Source organism: Tupaia chinensis, unplaced genomic scaffold, assembly GCF_000334495.1.
Source record: "Tupaia chinensis unplaced genomic scaffold, TupChi_1.0 Scaffold000214_1, whole genome shotgun sequence".
Taxonomy (NCBI): Eukaryota; Metazoa; Chordata; class Mammalia; order Scandentia; family Tupaiidae; genus Tupaia; species Tupaia belangeri.
This window is the reverse complement of record NW_006159689.1, coordinates 66,693-72,926: the sequence shown is the minus strand read 5'-3', so window position 1 is coordinate 72,926 and position 6,234 is coordinate 66,693.

The window sequence follows — 6,234 nt, the reverse complement described above, 5'->3', positions numbered from 1 at the left end:
GGATAAATATGGAAGATTTACTGCTGAGTGAAGCAAGCCAGGCTATGAAGGAGAGTTGTTGTATGTCCCCACTTAATATATACCAAGCGTCTGCATTCTATGACTGAAACTGATTTACTAAAGGATATAGAAACGCAGTAAATGGTTGTGAATATCATATATTGTGTTTGTGAAAGAGTAGAGTCTGAGGAAGGACATTTAGAAGAAAAATAGAGAGGCAAAACATTAATGGAACAGAGAAATGTGGTATTATCTGTTGAAGATAATTTTATGGTATTATCAACTGGACTAGGGAGAAATGTACACACGTTGGAATATTCACTTTGTAAACTAAATAATGTGATTGAATGTATAAAAGAACAAGACATAAAAAATAAATTAATTTAAAAAAGAAGAAGAAAGGGACACAAGTGGTGGGAGTATCTCTTTTTTTCTGAATGCACGCTTGTGCGTGTTGTATGTGCTCTCCTTATTCCTTCCCTAGACTTTGCCTCTACTGTCACCATTTGAGGACTCTCATGGTGTTGCAGGCTCTCCCCTCCAACCCCATCTCTCACCTCATGTGCCTGTTTCTTTAACTTTTTTACCCTGACCTGGAGCCATGGATCTTTTCAGGGTTGCTGGAACATGACAAGCGAGTTTTTGTCTCTAAGTTCTTCCTGTGCCTTCTGCTTAAAACATACCTGTTCACATGTTTAATGGCTGAGTCTTGTTTGATGTCTGACATAATTTCACCATCTAAATAAAGGACTCTTAAGTCAGCCAGAACAAAATAGATTCCCTCATTATTATCCCCTCACCTTGCTTTTATTCACTATAATTATTAATATCTGAAATTTCATTACTTATTAGTTTATTGCCTCTGTTTTCCATCAGAACATGAGTTCTGTGAATCTTTCTTTTCACATCACAAATAGAATAGTGTTTGACATGTAACTATTATTGAATAAATAACAATAACAGCTGTTGAACAAATGCTTTTGGAATGAATGAGAATTATTCAACATTTGAAGTTATTCTCTGTTTGAAAGCAATGATATTATAAATCCATTGCCTATCACAACTAAAATATTTGCTGTATTAGAAGTTAAATGTTGGCCAATATAAACTACTTTTCTATTTGTTGGTTTAAGGAAAAGCTTCCATCCTTTTTTTTTAAAAATTTCTTCTTCACATTTAATTGTTATACATCTCTGTAGTTCATAATATAATTTTCCGAAGGCATGTATTGCATTACATTACCATGAAATCAAGGATATCACCATATGTATCTTTTCCACTGGAGAATTTTACATTCTAATGTCTATTAAGTACTTCCTCTCAAAGCTCTTCCCAATATTCCTGGCTACCTGTCCTCTCTCCCGTAATGGTTGATGTCCACTCTTGTCTTCCCTACCATCATATATTCATGTCTCTCAATTTATGCCATGAAGTGCAGACATTTAGTATGCATTGAATGGGGACGTACAGTGTTTGTCTTCCATAGTCTCATTTATTTTCCTTAGCATTACATCTTCTATGCTCATTCAGTTTGTATCAAATAACAGGGACTTACTCTTTCTTATGCTGAATAGTTTTCCATAGTGTACATGTGCCACATAATTTTTTTCCAATCCAGTCACTTGGGTTGATTTTATGTCTTATCTATTGTGAATAGTGCTGCAGTGAACATGGCTATGCAAACACCTTTCTGACTAAGTATTTTCATATCATTCAAGTAATACCAAGGAATAGGATCATTGGGTCAAATGGAAGTTCTGTTTGTAGTTTTATTTTTTTAATTTTGTCATAGGGTATGTGGACTTGCTGGAGAGAGAGAGAGAGAGAAAGAGAGGGAAAGCGAGAAATCACCCCCTGAGGGGATGGAGGCCATGCCACAGTCCCTTCTCTATTTGTCTCCTGGGGTTCTGAGCATGTACACCCAGTGCGGTTTTCAAGCCACCAGATCAGGAACTCAAACCAGAGTCAGCCATGTGGGATCCAGTACCTCTATCACCACACCACCAGCTGGTCATATATTTTTAGGCTTTTTGAAGAATCTGCATTATATAGATAGATAGCAGTAGTTATGTGGATAAACATGAAAAGTCATATAAGCTTATCACTAATCAAGAAAGGCAAGTTAAATAATGATGTACCTATTAAAGTAACTAAGATAGTAAAGCACACAAAATTCAATGCTAGTGCAAGGGAAGTTTGATTTTGTGGTTCTATTTGGAGAAGCTTTGGAAAAGTAATTTAGTATTGTATGTTAAGACATTTGAAAGATTATATATGTTATAATAAATTATCTTAGGAAATACATTCAGAGAATGATTTCTACATAAGCATGTTTATTTCTGTACAATTTTAATTTAGAAATCTAAAAAATATTTAAATTAATTTTCTTTAGTACATTCAATCACATATGTCATTTAGCTTGCAAAGGGAATATTCCAAGATCTATACATTTCTCACCAATCTAGTATAGAATACTACACACATTATCTTCAACAGATAATAACTCATTTCTTTGTACCATAAATGCCTTGCCTATTTTTCTCCTTAATGTCTTTTCTCAGACTCTCCTCTTTCATCCTCCCTCTTCCCACACCGTATCTGGTATTTATAACCAGTTTCTGTGTTTCTATATCCTCTAGTCATTCAGTTTTGGCTATAGAGTGTGGAAAGTTAGTTTATATTAAGTGGAGACATACAATGTCTCTCCTTCATAGCCTGGTTTGTTTCACTCAGCAGTAAATTTTCCATATTCATCCACTTTCTGTCAAAAGCCAGGATCTTTTTAAAAAAAAAATTTTTTTTTTAATGGCTGAGTAGTATTCCATAGAGTATATGTGCAACACTTTTTCAATCCATTTATTTGTTGGTGGGCATTTGGGTTGGTTCCATGTCTTTCTTAGTAGTTGTGAATAATGCTGCAATAAACATCAATGTGCAAGCATGTTTCCTACTAAGGATTCTTCTGTTTGGGTAGATACCAAGGAATGGGATTGCTGGATCATATGGTAGTTCTATTTGTAGATCTTTGAGGAATCTCCATATTGTTCTTCAAAGGGGCTGGACTAATTTACACTTCTACCAGCAGTTGCCTTTCACCACCGCCTGCCCTGTTTGCCCTGCCAACACTTATCATTTTTTTTTTTAATCTTAGTCATTCTGACTGATGTTAGGTGGTACTTATTGTGTTTTTGATCTGCATTTCCTTTATAATGAGGGATGTTGAACGTGTTTTCATATGCCTTTTGGCTATTCCTATGTCTTCCTTAGAGAGTGTTTTTTTTTTTTTTTAACCCTTTTTTTTTTTTTTTTTTTAAAGAGGTTTTTGTTATAGGACGCGTGCAGCCAGTCAGACAGAGAGAGACAGAGAGACAGAAAGCGAGAAATCACCCGCCGGGGGGATGGCCTTGCCGCAATACCTTCTCCTTCATTCTCCTCTCGGGATCTTGGACACGCACGGACATGCTCCCGGTGTGAGTTTTAAGTCACTGGGTCTGGGACTTGAACCGCAGTTGACTACATGGGAGTCCACCGACATAGCCATTACGCTAACTGCTGGTCCCCTTCCTGTCTTTTAATTGGGTTGATAATCTTTTTTTGGGGGAAGTTGCTTGAGTTTCCTGTGTATTCTGGTTATCAGTTCCTTAGCTGAAGCATAATTTACAAAAATATTTTCCCGTTCTGAGGACTGTTGATTCACACTAATTACTAAATCTTTTGCCATGCAGAAACTTCTTAATCTGATGTAATCCCACTTGCCTATTTTTGGAATTATTGACTGCGCTTTGGGAGTTTTATTTAATCATCTTTGCCTATGGCAATGTCTCCCAGAGTTTCCCTAGTGTTTACCAGCAGTAGTTTTATAGTGTGATGTCTTAGGTTTAGATCTTTGATCTACTTTGAGTTGATCTTTGTCAATGATGACAGGTAGGGCTTTAGATTCACCTTTTTGCAGGTGGATATCCTGTTTTTCCAGCACCATTTGCTAAAGGGGTTTTCCTTTTCCCACTGGATTGTCTCTACCCTTTTTAAAAATTCATTTGGCTGTATGTTTGGGAGTTTATTTCTGGGGTCTGTATTCTGTTCCATTGCTCCACCTGTTCTGTGCCAATACCATGCTGTTTTGATTATCATATCTTTATAATATATTTTGGAGTAAAGGTTTGAGATGCTGCTCACTCTACTCATCTTGAACAGGATTGCTTTGGCAACATGAGATCTTTTATGATTCCAGACAAATTGCATGATTGTCTTTTTTTTTTTTTTAATCTGTGAAGAATGTCTCTGGTACTTTGATTGGGATTGCGTTAAATATGTTGATTAACTTAGATAGAATTGCCATTTTGATTATATTAATTCTTTCAGTTCAGAAACATGGGATGTCCTTCCACTTATTTTTTTTATTTTTTTTTTTTTTTTTTTTTTTTTTTTTTTTTTTTTTAGCTTCTCATAGTTTTCCTTGTGGAGGTCTTTAACTTTTTGGTTAGATTTATTTCCAGGTATCTTATCCTTTTTGTGGCTATGGTAAATGGAATTACTTTTTTCAGTTCTATCTCAGTCTTCTTGCTGTTTGTATATAGAAACACTGTATGTTGATTTTGTATCCTGCAACTTTACTGTATTAATTTATTACCTCCACGAATTCTTTTCATGAATACTGTTGGATCTTCTATGTATACAATCATGTCATCTGCAAACAGAGATAATTTCACCTCTTCTTTTTCTATTCAAATGCCTTTCATTTAATTCTCTTTTCTGATTGCATTGGGGACGACTTTTAGTATTATATTGAAAAGGAGTGAAGAAAGTGGGCATCCTTGTCTTGTACCAGTTTTTTTTTAATTTTTTTTATTTTATTTTATTATCATCATAATCTTCTTTCTATTACACTAGATTACATATAACTTTACATTGACTTCCATTGCTTTTTCAAAAGGGAATGCCATGCATGTCAGTCAATACAGAGATATCAATCTCCCCGCTTTATCATTCAATATCTTTTCCATGCTTTTCCCAATAATTATTATTATAATTTTTTAAACAGTCAATCACTATTTCTCATTTTGCTTATTAAAAAGACTTCACCCATCATGAAATACTTTCCAGACCGGTTCAGTTGAGAATACTATACATGTCATCATCAACAGGTAATAAACCATATCTATTTCTCATTAACATCCTGCCTCTCTATTGTTCACTGCTGTCTTTATCCTCTTCTCCCTCCTTTTTTTTTTTTTATACTTTGTTTTTTATTATAAATTTTTTTTTCTCATCACAACACACATATGAATTTTCCATCCAAAATACACTGTGCATTGGCTCAATCAAGCACATCAACATATATGTTCTCAGCAAATGATTTCCCAATTTTTGTGTCCTGCATACCTTGCCTTTTGTTTTGCCATCCTAGGTTCCCCATCCCCACCCTCTGCCATGTCCCATCTTCCTCCTCCATTGTCCCTGACATTCATGATTGCCCTCAATGGCTTCCGCCCCCCCCCATTCAATTGTTCTACCAATGAACTCAATTAGTCTAAGTATATCCACTAGCTAGCACAGCTGACATATCCTTACACATGTATCCAAATCTGATCCTAGGCATAAACCCCAGGGAGTAGAATGAACATATTATAAAGTAGACCCCAGTTGTGTCCATACAACTCTCTTCAGTCATCAAATGTGCATTTTTTTTTCCTCCTGCTTATTACTTTTTTTATATTAAATTATATTGCCTAACACTCATTCCCTGAGTATCATCACAACACACCAAGTGTAGTTTCCCATCTAGGATAAACTACATAGTGTCTTAATCAAGCATGTCGTCACCAATACTGTTCCATTTCTACTTTCATACATATAAATATGTTTTTTATCCTATGTTTGACCCTCAGCCCTTTCCCCCTCTCCCAATTACTCTATCTCTGCTATAGACAGCTATCCTCCAGAGGGGTCATTGAAAATGCGATACCTGCGAGTAGAGGGAGAGGGGTCACGAGTCCAAAGTTTTTAACAATAGGGAAAATAGATTCCATTCAAGGTTGGATCAAGTGTGGGTCTCGTGCAGTTCCGCAACTGTAGGTGAGTCTCCATGGAATACAGTTTCAGGAAAGCAGTTCTGGTAAGCAGAGTTGACCATCAGTTGATGTGGCACAGCGGCCATCTTGTGGTTAGCAGGAGTGGTGTTGTGGAGGTCTGCAGCGTGACTTATCCTCTGGTATCTGGCTTCCCTAAGAATGG